The 15,138-nt window shown below is 45.7% G+C and overlaps 1 long non-coding RNA gene across 2 annotated transcripts in view; it reads left to right on the top strand.

Annotated features, from left to right (window-relative positions):
• Window positions 1-14,210, top strand: part of LOC144798959 (uncharacterized) — a 212,021-nt gene extending 197,811 nt beyond the window's left edge. For both annotated transcript variants that reach the window (XR_013603710.1, XR_013603711.1), the window contains exon 3: window positions 13,883-14,210. This is a non-coding gene — a long non-coding RNA (uncharacterized LOC144798959). The remainder of the gene's footprint in view (window positions 1-13,882) is intronic.
• The last annotated feature ends 928 nt before the right edge of the window (window positions 14,211-15,138 follow it).

Raw genomic sequence — 15,138 nt, forward strand, 5'->3', positions numbered from 1 at the left:
TCAGTGTTGTGTATGATCTACGGCCCAAGAAATTGCATTGCGTGCCTTTTAAATGGATTTCTTGTAAGAGGATGATATCTGGTTTTAGCCTTTTACAGTATGACACAACCAACCCTCGCTTTATCTTGTTCCCCATCCCGTTGACATTCCATGATATAACTGAATATGGGGTATGATTAGCCATTAAACTTGCTAAGTCTCCTCGAACCCCGCTTCCCCCTCTGCTCTACACCCCCCCTCACCACCCTCTCACTGAGTGGTCGCAATTTATACACTCCCATTTTTCCTTGTCTAGAAACTGCATTAACCTCCCGCTTCCCCTCCCCCACCCTAACCAATCCTCCACCCAACTGACTCTGCCTGGGGTGAACATGACCAACTTTGTCGCGTGGATCAATAGAGGCCTGTCGCCCACCCCCCAACTCCTAAGCCTTCAAACTTCCCCTCCCACCCTCTTCCTCCCTTACGAAATGGCTATGAGCCTCCTGCACACCCTCCAACAACCGGATTCTCGGTTGCGGCGTCTCAAAATGCGTTCAAAACAAAAAATAATCCCACCAAACAAACCAATGCAACAGAAAAAACGAAAAGGAAAAAGAGGAAAGTGCACACCAAACCAAATCCCTACTTGCATACAAAACAAACAAAAAAAGAACAAAGGGAAAAAGAGGGGGAAAACAACAACAATAGGGGAGGGAAAGGAAGGCACAACCAGAGAAAAAAAAGGGGGGGGGAGAAAAACAGAGGAGAAAAACACAAAAGGGAATGAACCACACTGCTCCCGAATACAGCCAGAAGAGAAAGAAAGGGAATAAAACTACACACAGTGGGGGTGGAGGGGTCAGCCCTTCCGTCTGCTTACTGTCTCTTCAGCTCTCCGAGCCCACCACTGCTCATCGTTCAGTCACTTCATTGTGTCTTGTTTGTGTTACTGTGCCAGTTGTCCCGTCAGCCTCCACTGGATTCTCAAGGAGTTTAATGTTCCGCATAAGGGGATGGTCTACCTCTGAGTCCGTGGTAATATCCTGGTCTGTACAGTCGGCCGATCTCCGCTGATCTGTTTCTTTCCTTATTAGTCGTTCGTGGGGCATGTCTCTCCTGGAGGTGCTCTCTGAGTCCAAAGCTCTCAGTGTCTGACCTGCAGCCCCCCTGTTTCTGTATGGTGTCGCTCTGTCGCGGCCTCTTTTTGACGGCTGTCTGTCTCTCCATGCTGGCCTCTGTGTCCGTGGCCTATTACTGCGTCTAGTCGGTGTCTTTCCGTTGAGAGAACTCTGCATTCCCGGGAGTCCTCTATCCAGTGCTAAGCCACCGGGTATCATAAAAAACTTCGTCTTGATCTGATAGATCACCTTTAGCTTGGCTGGGAAGAGGAGCCTTTAGGTGATTTGCATCTGTCGCAACTTGTCCTTAACTGAATCAAATGTTTTGTGTTGCTTTTGGACTTCATGCGAGTAATCTGGGAACTCCATGATTTTGGTGTTATTCAGTCGGATTTTCCCGTGCTTCCGTATTTCCTGAAGGACGAAATCACGGTCTTGGTAGTTAAGGAATTTCGCTATCAGCGGTCCCGGAACCGCCTCTTCTGTAGGTCGAGTCCCAGGAATGCACTCTCTCAATGATGAAGCATGACGAGAAATGCTAGAAATGGAGAGAAGGGCCATGGCAGAACAACTGGATGATTACAAAGATCGCTCCAGTCACAACAACGTTCGAATTGTGGGAGTACCAGAGAGGACAGGGGGTCCAGCGATGGACATCTTGTGGAGGACCTGATCCAGAATCACCTGCAAACCAGAGGATTCTCCAATAATTTCTCGGTTGAGCCCGGTGGCAGACCCCGGCCGGGTGCAACCCTCGACCCATACTGGCACGCATCTTCAACTTTTGGGACAGAGACATCACCCTCCAGACGGTACCAGCAAAGCACGACCTCCTTCTTCCTGGACTAAACGGCAGGGGAGGCCAAACAGCGACAAAACTTCATTGATATAAAACAAGAGCTCAGGAATCGTGAAATGAAATATTCAATGATGTTCCCTGCGAAGCTCAGAGTGGAGGCGGATGGGAAGGCATGTTGCTTCACCACTCCGGAGGCAGCAAAGGACTGGCTTGAGGGCTAGCGACAGGTCCCACATCATGGTAAGCCCGTCCGCAACATCAACCGAGGAGCGACGGGATCACACTCTCCGGGAAGGGCGGAGCAGACACCAGCGACAGAGACCCAGCACAAAGAGAACTAAGCAGACCTCATAGACACTGGCCCCACATGGTATAGATTGATAAGGACCTATTCCCCAGTCAAGAGAAAGTACGGAGCTGAGTATCGTTTGGCCGCTTTGAAGGTTCTTGACTGGGTGTCGGGCTATATACTCTTGCAGCGACCCGCTGCATAAGTGGGACTCTTGGGCCTGACCAATGCGGGCTCTTCCTGCGGCCCTGAATGGACTGACGGCCTCCGAAGGCTCGCAAGAACTTATTGAAAATGCTGAGAGGGTAATAATATATTTACAAGATGGCCCGGGGGGGGCAATATAAGAGCTCTCTTACCCCCCACGAAAGTACCGGGTAATGGGACTTAGGCACTCTGCAAAGTTGGGGTGGCTGGTAATTCTTAAACCGTCTTGCAGGGAGGCAGGGAAGGGGAAGGATGTACGGGTTGTTTTTTTTGTTTCATTTGGTATGTTTCTTGTTATATGTTCTATGGCACATCATATACTCATACATGCTGTTCATGTATTGTCGCAAAGATGGCACATTGTAGGTCCATTCATGCTATACGTGCACCGCTACAAAACAATTTTGATCGTTTAGCGCACGTCTCAAACACTATCCATAATGACGCCCCCTGATCCCACTACTCCTGTGACTCCTCACGCATAGCACCTACCTATTATATCCTGGAATGATAACGGTTTTGGGGATAAGTTCAAGCGAGGACTAGTCCTGCAATACTTAAAGCATAAGACAACAGCAGTAACCCTGCTGCAGGAGACCCAACTAACAGGGACAGCTAGCAAAGCATTAGACAGGTGGGGTTTTAAACTAGCGGTGCACTCAGAGTTTACATCTGGTTCACGCGGGTGGGAATCCTTCTTAGAAAAAAATACCCGATTGTCATAAAACACACATACACAGACGACCAGGGCAGTTTTGCGGCGCTATCGTTTCAATGGGAAGGACGTATGGTCAACATAGTGTCCATCTACATCCCCCCTGCACTCCACACTTTAGCATTCCAGGCGCTCGAAGAATTCCTACTTCGGCTCCCACAAGGCAACTTAATTATAGGAGGTGACTTCAATGCCACACTGCATGGCACTCTGGACCGCACACCCCCTCGATAACAACACCGGTCACACTCTATCCTGATGGATTTCCTAGACACCATAGGCCTTACAGACATCTGGCGCTCCCGTTTTCCACGGACACAACAGTATACATATCACTTGGGCGCACACAGCAGCCTCTCCAGAATAGACCACATACTGGCACCCGCAGCCGAACTTGGAAACTTCCTAACTATTGCACACTTACCAAGACCTCAAGACCCCTGTGATCTGGAAAGGACTGACTGACGGTACCAAATACTACTTTAGCGAAAATGCACATTCAGTCTCTTCTTCACTTGTCCTCTGGGAGGCGTACAAGACAGTGCTCCGTGGGCAGGCGTTCTCACTCATAACCCATCATAAAAAAGAGAAGGTCTGGACAGTAGCGACGCTTGAACAGGAAGTAGACGACTTAGAGATGGCCCAGAGCCTGGACCCCCTCTGATATGAACACCCACTTATTGAACCTTAAAAAGCAGGAGTTTAAAGACCATTTATGGGAGACAGCAAAGACACAACTCTCTAATACCCAGCACACTATATATGAAAGCAGTGATTAAGCCGGCAGGCTATTGGCCTGGCTTGATTAGAGGGAAAAGGCAGATAGGTGGATTGCAGAACTTCAACTTTCCACGGGTGACACCACAAGGCATCCCCAATGCATAGTAGACCTCCTAGCACATCACTAAAAACAGGTTTACACTTCCGCACTCACAATAACACAAGAGGATGCAGAGGAGTTCCTCCGTGATATCAAACTTCCAAAATTTGTGAGAAGGAGTCTCAATTATTAGAGACAGATCTCTCCACGGAAGAAATTGTGACAACAATCGGTAAGCTCCAGTCAGGAAAGGCATTGGGCCCAAATGGTATTCCCATAGAGTGGTACGAATGTGATACGATACTCACACCATATCTTGTAGCTATGTATAAGGCCAGCTTGGATAGGGGGGGACTAACCCGAGACCAAAGAACGGCAACAATATTGACCATCCACAAACCCGGCAAACCTGGGCAAGAGTGCGCCTCCTACAGACCCAAATCCTTGATCAACGCAGAGGCCAAGATACTGGCCAAGTCTCTGGCCAACAGACTCATGCTGCACCTGGCAACGTTAATACATCTGGATCAATCCGGGTTTATGCCTGGGAGGAATACGGCCCTAAATCTGAGACGCCTCTGTAACGTGTTGGGCCGAAAGCATACCATCCAAGAAGAAACCATTGTGCTGTTCTTAGACGCGCGCATGGCGTTTGACAAGGTCGAGTGGCCCTTTCTTTTTGCTATTCTCGTGAATTGGGGTTCGGACCAAAATTCTGCTCCAGGGTTCGGCTGCTATACACTGCTCGCCTGGCCCACATAGTGGCCAATGGGCATAGATCCAGAGAGTTCCCACTGCACCGAGGCACAAGACAAGGCTGCCCATTGTCACTGCTGCTCTTCGTGCTGGAGCCCCTAGCGGCCTGAGTGCAACAGGACCCGATCATCGACGGGCTTCGATGGACTGAGGGATGTGAGGATCGAATATCCTTATATTCGGACGATATCCTCCCATTTATGGACTCTTCTAGATGCTCACTGTCCTGCCTGTTAGATATCTGTGGCTCATATGGACGTTACTCAGGGTGCACGATTAATCAGACAAATTCAGGACATACAGGCACATGCATCAAGATAGGATTTTGCGAGTTCTTAATTGCTATTATTAAGGAATCGCAATTAAGGACTCGCAAAAGCCTATGCATGTTGGAACCGCTATAAAAATAGCGATTCCTACACATTCCTCATTTGCAAGTCCCAAATTGCGATTTGCAAATAATGAATGGGAAATTGCATGCGCAATTTGCGAGTACCAATTTCAAGGGTGCAAGGGTGTCAAAAGGAAACCCTGTTGCACCCCTGAAATTGATCTGTGCACAAATGTTGCGCACACACATTTCCCAAGGACATGTGTGTGTGTGTATCCTACAACTTTGAAAAATGCCCTTTAGTGCATTTTTCCAAAGTTTTTGCAAATTACCATGAAGTTCAACTTCATGGTAATTTTCGACCCCTAGTAGCGAATTCGCTACTTCAAAGTGGTTCTTGCATTGCATTTAAGGAATCGCAAAATGTGATTCATTAAATGCAATTGCAATTTAACAACTCACAGTTAATTGCGAATTCTCAAATTGTTGACCCTTGATGCATCACAAAAGCTAATTTTGCGATCACAAACGGCCGATTTGTGCGAATCGCACCGTTTGCGATCGCAAAAACATTTGATGCATGTACCTGTTTATGTTCTGAGAGGTCACCCAACAACACTCACGGCCGGCTACGATGTAACAATTGTCGAGGACACTTTCAAATATTTAGGAATTCCCATTATCCATGACCCGGAAGTATTTATGACTCTGAATCTTCAAGCTCCTTTGAAACGGCTGCAGAGAGATACCAAGCACTTGCAGTCGCTGCCATTGTCGCTCCTGGGAAAGGCGGCGCTTTTCAAAATGATTGCGCTCCCGAGGTTCTTCTATGCCCTCCAAAATGCACCTTTCTTGGTCCCACAGTCCTACTTCTGTGCCATTGAGGCAGAAGTCACTAAACTCCTTTGGGACAATAAACCAGCTATGACAAAACTATTTTGCACCTGGTATGATGGGGACATCGTACTTCCGAACATACAATCATACTATTGGGCCTCCCAATTGATAGTGATTAACCACTGGATTCATGTCCCATACACAGACCCAGCTTATACCCTCGACCAATTAGAGTTGGGAGAGGAGGAGCTATACTGGACACTATATAACAAGACCCAGACCCTAATGGGCCCCACAAACCACACACTCCAGGTATGGAATATAGTGCCAAAAAAAGCTAGGGTGGCACAATAAGATAACACAAGCAACACCCCTCTGGGTCACATACAGGCTGGGATGATTGGGAAAAAGCAAAGGCTTTAATCACTGGGGCAATATTGGAAGTTCCAAGGTGGGTGATCTTTGGGTGTGGGGAAAGGTGATCTCATTTACACTGCTCTAGACTCAGTATGAGATGGCACCAACGGAACAATTTCACTACCGCCAGATCAAACATGCCCTTGAAGCGGCAATTCCCCTTGACGCCACTCTACCCGAGGCCCCCCGCTAGAGGATAGGCTATTGATGGATCATATGGAAAAGAAAGCAATCTCTATGACTTATCGGAAGATTATTAACAAAATGCCAGACCAGGTGCAGAAGCTCAAAGATAAGTGGCAGGTAGACCTAGGAGGGTTAGATGATACTGATTGGCAGGAGGCGCTTGCATCACCTAGAGAAGTGGCGATCACATTCAAATTACGCCTAGTGCAGCTCAAAATCTTCCATAGAGTCTACTTCACTAGAACTACTCTTTATAAGATAGGGAAAGCTGACACCCAGCTCTGTCTGCGGCAATGTGGAGAGGTTAGTACATTCTTCCTTACGATATGGGCATGCCCTGTAATAATATCATTGTAGATCAGTTATGTGCGTTATCACGAGGGTTAGTGGGAATCTTGTTCCTCCAGAGCCCAAATGCTGTTTACTCAATATTTTGGAAGCGACAGACTTTAACTCGACATTGCAGACTTGGATGACTGTGAGAAGGAACCCCTTTTACGATGCTATAAGCAGGAACTACCGCACCCAGAATGCCCTACCGGACAAAAGCGACCCCTTCCACAGCCGAGGAGTCGGGAAACACCAACCTCCTCTGTTTCTTCGCAGAGGAGTACGGAGTCAGAAGGAGGAGCCAAACCCGGAAGAAGATCCGGAACGCCAATAAAGACTGACGCGACCCAGGAAGAGGCGTTTTGGACCAGCGGGAAGGCGGAGCTGCACACGGAAGAAGACGCGAGCGTGGAGGACGCCGAGGTTCGGAACCGGGAACAGCAAGCCGAGAGCCAGGACAACGTTCCAGACGCCGAGGAAGCGGGGGAGACCGAAGAACCCTGGTCAGAGGAGTGGTGGTATCCCCCGGAGGAAGCTGGAGAGCGTGCCGTGACTCTGGAGAGTGAGTGACACTGCGCCTGGGGAACTGTTGAGGGAGGTGGGAGGTTTCGGCTTTATGTGGGTGAAGGGAGGGAGTACAAGTGGGGATTTCAGTCCTATGCAGCCTTACAGTACGTGCATGTATCACAACTACCTTACTGAGCCTCTCAGCCATCCTACTATCGTTCTTTCGTTTGCACTGATTGCACTATTATTGACCTATATTGACCTGTTGCCATCTCAACCCCTACATCACAGATTACTCCTTTTACCCTCCCCTTCCTCTTACCGCACGCCTAGTTCTTACCCCTCACTACCCTTTTCGAATCTATTGAGCACTACTGGGTGCAGGAGTCAGTTGCATATTGTTGACCCAGAACACTGACAGGCCCCATTCTTTCTCTCCTTCTGGTGAGCCTCCGGGTGAAGTTACACCACGGACGAATCAACTCCCCAACCTCCTTGTCACCCAACCGAAGAGGGGAGACCAACGCTGGCCTCGTCATCTATTGCCTCAGGAAGCGAGAAGACCCCAGAAGAAGAGACTTTAAACCCTGTAGTAACTCATAAATCTGTGTCAACTACTAATAAAGACACTCCTGTTCGCCAATATATCCAGCCTCCGCGTCTGTATATCCGCCCTGCCCTCCCACAATGACCTTTGGTAACATGTTGGCCAAGAGGAAGATTGCTAAAAGCTGGGGTGTGGCAACCACCCCCACACTCACAGAATGGTGCAGAGATATGGACACAGCCATGGTGGCGGAAAAGACTGTGTACATTCAGAGGGGCTTTCTCAAAAAATGGATAACAAAATGTAGAGGCTTGAACACCTACAGAGGGGATAGCTGTGAATTGCCACTAGTGACTCAAGAACTGGAATAACATAATGCAAAGGATAATAATCTTTGTAACACTATACACACAAGCAAAGGTGCGAATACTATTACATTGTAAATAGCGACAACATAGAATGTATAATGTATGGACAGTATTTACAATATCTGCTATGTACGGAGAAGTGATGATTCTGCCTTTTACAATTACATAAATAAAAAAAATAAAAAAAATTGAGATGTCTTTGCAATTGGGTCCATGTACCTGGTTGTAATGTCTAGTCACTTGGTAACTTGTTTCATGGTTCTTGATGGTACATAGGTGCTCCAAGATCCGTGTTTTGACTGGGATGATCGTGCTGCATACATATCATAGGTCACATACGCATCCCAGAACATACACAGCATGATCAATGCTACATATCAGGAAGGTTTTTTATCTTGACCTTCCTCCCTATGGGTAAGAGATATGTCATTACATTATAACTGTGGGCACAGGCATTGCATTTGTCACATTTGTAGAATCCTGACAGTTCTCTCAATCAGGACCCTACCTGGTTGCGTTGTCTAGGATAACTGTGCACCAGCATGTCCCTGAGGGAGTTACTTTTGCGAAAAGTAATATGTGGGTCGGGGGGGGGGGGGACTGACTAGTTTGCCTATAACTACATCTGATTTAACCTGAGGCCAGTGCTTACTTACAATACGTTTAACAGCAGTAGACTCCTGGATGAATGTGGTCATAAGTCTGATCTATTTACTACTGGTCTCTTTTTATTTGGGTCTCAAAAAACTGTCCCTTTTGATTTTGGAAACTTTTTCTCTGGCTGCCATGATTAGCCTCTCCATGTACCCTCTTTGCCCCACTCATCCCACCATCTGGTTCTCTTTCTTTCTAAAGGCTTACTTTGTACTGCAGTTCCTTTTTGCTCTTAAAAGTTCTGAGTTGGGGATATTCCACTTGAGTTTCGTCGAGTGATGGCTATGTTAATGCAGGATACCGTTACATGGCATACTCTTTCTGAATAAGCTTGTATGGATGCTCTCCACCACTACCTCTACTTTAACATCAAAGAAGTCTACGCTCTTAGTTTCTGTCCTACTGGTGAACCGTATGTTCCGATCATTCTCTCCTATCTTTGCCAGAAAAGCATCTAGTGTCTCCTGTGGGCCATCCCAGATCAAAAAGATATTGTCAATATATCTTGTCCATAATATTAGGTGTCATGAATGCCCATTGGGACAAAAGTCACTAGACAGAAAACAGAATCTAAAAGTAGTACTGTGCTAATTTTCAATTATATTTTTAATTTAATTTACTTTTTGTGTTAATTGCATTAGCTGTAAAGTATGTTTTCGTACCAATTGCATGACCATCTGCATTGTTTAATGGGGGTTTCCTCATAGTATGATCAGTCAGTCTTTCTATTATGTTTAATAATTTACACTGACGTGGTTGGTTGGTTTTTATGGGAAATAGGGCACTGCGATTGTCAGTTTGTTGGCTTTGAGAAAGACTTTGAGAAAATATTTAATTATAATATGAGGGAGGAGGGCGAATGTGCCCCCCCCTCCCCAGGCTAAATTCAGAGGGGGTGGGGGCATGCAGCCCTCTTCCAGGCCAATTTTTGCCCCGGGGACCCCACCCCCCAGAGTCCGGCCGCTATATAAAGGGGAGGGGGCACGCTGCACCCCTCCCCAGGCCGCTTTCGGCCTCTGGGACCCCATAAACTGGGGGCCTGGCTGTAATAACAAAGAGGTGGGCACATGGCCCGTCTCCTCAGGTCGATATTCTGCCTCGGACCCCATCCCCTGGGGCCCAGCTGCTAATTACAAAGGGGAAGGGGGCACATGGCCCCCCTCCCCAGGTCAATTTCGGCCACAGGTTCCCCATCCCGTGGGGCCTGGCTGTAATGACAAAGTGGGAGGGGGGTTTGTGGCTCCTCTTCCTGGACAAGATAGTATGGCAAAAGACTTTGTCCCATTCTATCTCGGCGTGGGTGGCACTGTGCTAATCCTATGCTTAAAGACTTTGATAGAAAAGCAGACATTTGAGGTGAGCAGATCTAGTGTGTCGCTGGTGTTGTTTTTGAGAGCTACCCTGGGTTCTCTGCTTCTTTTTTGAAAAATGTATGCACCACTCAATGCCTGAAATTATATTGTTTTGACTTGTACTGGGTGCTCTCTTGTGTCTGGACAAAGCTATGCCTCTCTCAAGAGCTCTAAGTAGGGCGAAACACTGTGTCAGGGGTTGCTTTTACTCATTTCAGGTTGGCTTGGTTGGTATTTTACCAGTTCAAAGCTGTAATACTGTGCCTGGAGTGGTAAATGGCTTTTGTCATTTTACACATCGGCATGGACAGCACTGCGCCAGTCCTATGCTTAAAAACTTTGCTGTAGAAAAGACAAAAGACTTTGTCCCCTTCTATTTCGGCATGGATGGCACTGTGCTAATTTTATGCTTAAAGACTATGATAGAAAAGCAGACATTTGAAGTGAGCAGATCTAGAGTGTTGCTGGTGTTGAGTGTGCTCTATACAGGAGCTGCTTTCCACCTAAACTTGAGAACTACCCAGAGTTATCTGCTTCTTTTTTGCATAACTTATGCATCACTCTTTGCCTGAAAGGGTATTGTTTTGACATATATATATATATATATATATATATTGCAGACTCACACTCCCGGTGTCCAGCCAGTACCTGCTCACGAGCGGGTCGTCGTTGGGGCTCCGGCGGCCCAAATATCACTACGAGGAATTTCCCAGTTAACAGGAAATGCACGACGACACACAAAGGTTGCTGTGCTTCAAGGATTTATTTTAGGCAGCAAAAACAAACAACGCGTTTCACCTCACGGCTTGCTCACGTTAAACGTGAGCAAGCCGTGAGGTGAAACGCGTTGTTTGTTTTTGCTGCCTAAAATAAATCCTTGAAGTACAGCAACCTTTGTTTGCCTCTGTTCCCACCTCTGGAAAAGCCTCTTCCCCCGGTTGTTCCTCTGTTGCCTCTTCCTTGGGCTCGTCCCCGAGAGGCAGGTGGGAACAGAGGCAAGGCCAGAGGCAGCGCAGGAAACATCGTACCACGCTCAAAGAGAGGCCAATGATGGATGAGGAAACGGTAAATAGAACAGTGGTAAATCTATCTAAAAGACCTATGTCAACTTTGGAAAAGTCTACCTTAAGTTTGGGTCTTTCATTTTGCCCCTCGATGCCTTTTGGGTTTTGTGAAACACGCATTGACATTTTTAAGTTTGTACGCAAACTAAAACTTAAAAAGTGGCACAAACTTAAGAGATTAGGTGGTTATCCGGACAGGAGTGAATCCGCTAATATCAGCACTAATGACAATTTTTGCATTGGGGATGTGGATGGCCTTATCAACATTATAGAATTAGATCGCAATGATCCGGGAACCGAAGAAGATTTTAGGTCAATTACGACCACACAAATGCTCAATGAGGCAGCATTTGTAACGGACAGCAGTACTCTTTCCGGTTTCAGGCCTAAATCCACATTCATTCCGAACATGCCCCACGACAATCTTGATACATTCCATGACTGTGTGAGTAAAGAGATATGTGCCCAAAGAACTAAAAGGGGCAGGGGTGCTTCTAGAGAACATAACCTAAAACCTCAAGAAAGAAAAGCCCTTATCTCTATGATGGATGACAGATCTATAGTCATCCGTCCTGCCGACAAGGGCGGCAACATAGTGATTATGGACCGTGATATGTATACCAGTGAGGCCTTAAGACAATTAGGCGACACCAAATACTATACTACCACTAATTATGATCTTTACAACAACAGTATACTGTCACTTTGGGAGAAACTTACTGATTGGAAAGACCGAGGGATACTAGAATGGGAGGAGTTTCGATATCTCAAAAATGATCACCCCATACTTCCTGTGATGTATCTACTTCCCAAACTCCACAAAAATGCAGTCAATCCACCAGGGAGACCCATAGTGTCCTCAAGGGGTTGTGTATCTGAACATTTATCCAAGTATGTGGACTTCTTTCTTAGGGACTGGGTACATGAGCTTCCCAGTTATATAAAGGACACCAAAGACTTTTTGAAAAAATTGTCAGGTGTACAATGGGAACAATCTTCTTATCACCATGGATGTACAATCATTGTACACCATTATAGATCACCAACAAGGGATGGAGGCATGTGCGAGTTTTCTGGCAGGACGACCTCTCCGCTTCAGAGAACACAGCAAAATGCTAGTGGACATGATTGCTTTTTGTCTTCAGAATAACTATTTTTTATTTGATGGAGTGCTGTACAGACAGACCACTGGGACGGCGATGGGTTCATGCTTTGCTCCCAGCTTTGCGAACCTTTTTTTGGGGCACTGGGAGCAAAGCATCCGCTCAGACCCGAGTCTCATACAATTTTGGCAATATGTCAAAACATGGTGGCGTTACATTGACGATCTTTTTTTGATTTGGAGTGGGTCGTTTGAAATGGCGCAAGAATTCATTAACAAACTGAATGTGAATGATTCAAACATCATACTGACCAGCATCATTAGTACAACTTCAGCTGAGTATCTAGATGTGAAAATTGAGGTAATCGAGGGCACTTTACAGACATGTCTGTTCAGAAAATCCACTGCAGGGAACAGTGTGCTGCATGCCCTGAGCAGTCATCCTGAGACTCTAAAGTGGAGTATACCCTTTGGAGAACTGCTCAGGGCAAAAAGAAATTGTAGTACCACCGCAGCATATGAACAAACCAGTCTAGAGATGACAGCCAGATTCAGGGAGAGAGGCATTCCAGCATGGGTGATCAAGAAGGCTAAAACAAGGGCCGATGGTATCCCTAGATGTGATACCCTTGCAGACAAAGAAAAAGACATAAAGAGTGAGGAAGAACAGACACGACTGATCCTCACGTACAATACTGAATCAAAGCAGATTCGCAAAATCGTATCTCAGAACTGGAACATCCTAACCAGTGATAACGTGATAGGCGAAGACATTTCTAACAGGCCCCTTATAACATACAGGAAGGGGAGGTCTATACGAGATATGGTGGTGAAAAGTGACATCACCGTCTATCAACCTGCACAGAATCTTGGACTGGCCGGTTTCTTTCCCTGTGGCCACTGTAAGGCATGTAGATTCAGCACACACAAGAGAGTTGTAGAATACAACGGAATCAAAAAAGAAATAACACAATTCCTCACCTGCAGTACTACATTTGTGATTTATGTGATTGTATGCCCTTGCGGCCTGTGGTACATAGGCAGCAGTATTAAACAGGCGAAAAACCGTGTATTAGAACACTACCGGGCCATCTCTAACAACAATGAAAAATATCCTGTAGCCAGGCATTTTGCTGCAAAACATTTTTCAAATCCAGCCCAGATGAGTTACCATGTTCTAGAACAAATCCAAATAAATCCCCGGGGAGGAGATAGGACCTTAAGATTGAGACAAAAAGAGTCCAAGTATATAATTGAGTTTCAAAGTAAGACCCCAGGGGGATTGAATCAGGATGAGGAATTAGCAATCCACCTTAGGGGTTAATTCCTATGTGTCATATACAGTTCTCCTGTTTTGCCTAACCACAGTTTTCTGCACATGTGCTGTATGACCCTGTTTCTTTCATGTATGCATGCACTGTTTATTTATAATGTGATGCTCTCAGTGAGTTTTTAATGTAATATGTAGAATATCTAAGTCTTTGTTCTCTCATTTTTTTAGATTGGTACCGGGAAAGAGATTGCTTCTTCACCATATCACTCGTCGTTGTAAATATTGGGAATGTACTTTTCACTTTTCTCACGAGCACATTTATTTTCACTGTGACATCTTGGCGGTTCCCTTAAGCACGGTAGGCCCCGATGTGGGGGGCAACCTTCTTAAAATGAATTTGGTGCGTCATTGCCAGAATTGACTTTTGAAGCATTTGTTTATAATCATGTGATGGAGGTATTTTGCCTGTAAGAACCCAAAACTAGCTAAATATGTGTGGCATTTAACCTACATAGCTAATTTCGTATAGTGGTGTTTGGTCCAGTAAGTTCTATGGCTCACTACACCTTCCCCAGAGACACACTTTCTGTACTGTCATCCCATCATGACTCTTGGATTTGTGCAGACTGTTAATCCTTGATCCACATGTTAGGACATTTCCAAAACGATCGTCTGTTGATTTTTATTTTTCCTCAAATTCTGGATCCTATGTTCTGTGTGTACCGACACAGAAAAAAGTGGGTTAGCATTTTGGAGCACATTGTACCCTTACGTGGTCTCTGTATTCTCAAGAGATGTGAGTGTGCTTAGTCCATGTGAAACTACTAACATGGCGGATTTGCGATATGTTAAATATTATTATGGTGCCGGCTGGACCAGACAACGTACTGAAAGCGGCACGATATGAATTGAATGTTGTGGATTTAAACAGCTATTATTTCTTTGCATCTTTAACGTGCCGCCGCATTTTTTTTTCATTTACTATGCCAGCGCATTGCATGTTTTCAAGCTCATGATAACATTATTACAACTCTGTATAGTAATGTAAATTATATCATGAATTGTATGAAACCTACTATTTTAGTATTGTTTTGTAAAAAGTTACGAGGTCACTAGTCCTGTTTCTTTGTCTGTTGCACCTTCATTACATAAACAATGGGAACACGCCTATCCACTAACGTGATCAAGGCTGTCCGCAGCCGAAACATGTTGTGTTAGTTAAATAAACACCCTTGGAGCAGCAGTAGTTTCTTGTGTGATTTTGCGGACTGAGAGCACTTTGGAATTGGAACTTTTTTAGACTAAGAAATTACCGGTTGGCTCGACCGGCGTGGGTGCCACTTCCCGCGGGGCCGCAGTCGGCGTTTACGACCGGAATTTGAAACAAAACATATATATATATATATATATATATATATATATATATATATATATTACCTACTGGCGGTCGCCAGTAGGTATATATAGTTAGGATTTTTTCTCTA

Source organism: Lissotriton helveticus, chromosome 12 (genome assembly GCF_964261635.1).
Source record: "Lissotriton helveticus chromosome 12, aLisHel1.1, whole genome shotgun sequence".
Lineage (NCBI taxonomy): Eukaryota > Metazoa > Chordata > Amphibia > Caudata > Salamandridae > Lissotriton > Lissotriton helveticus.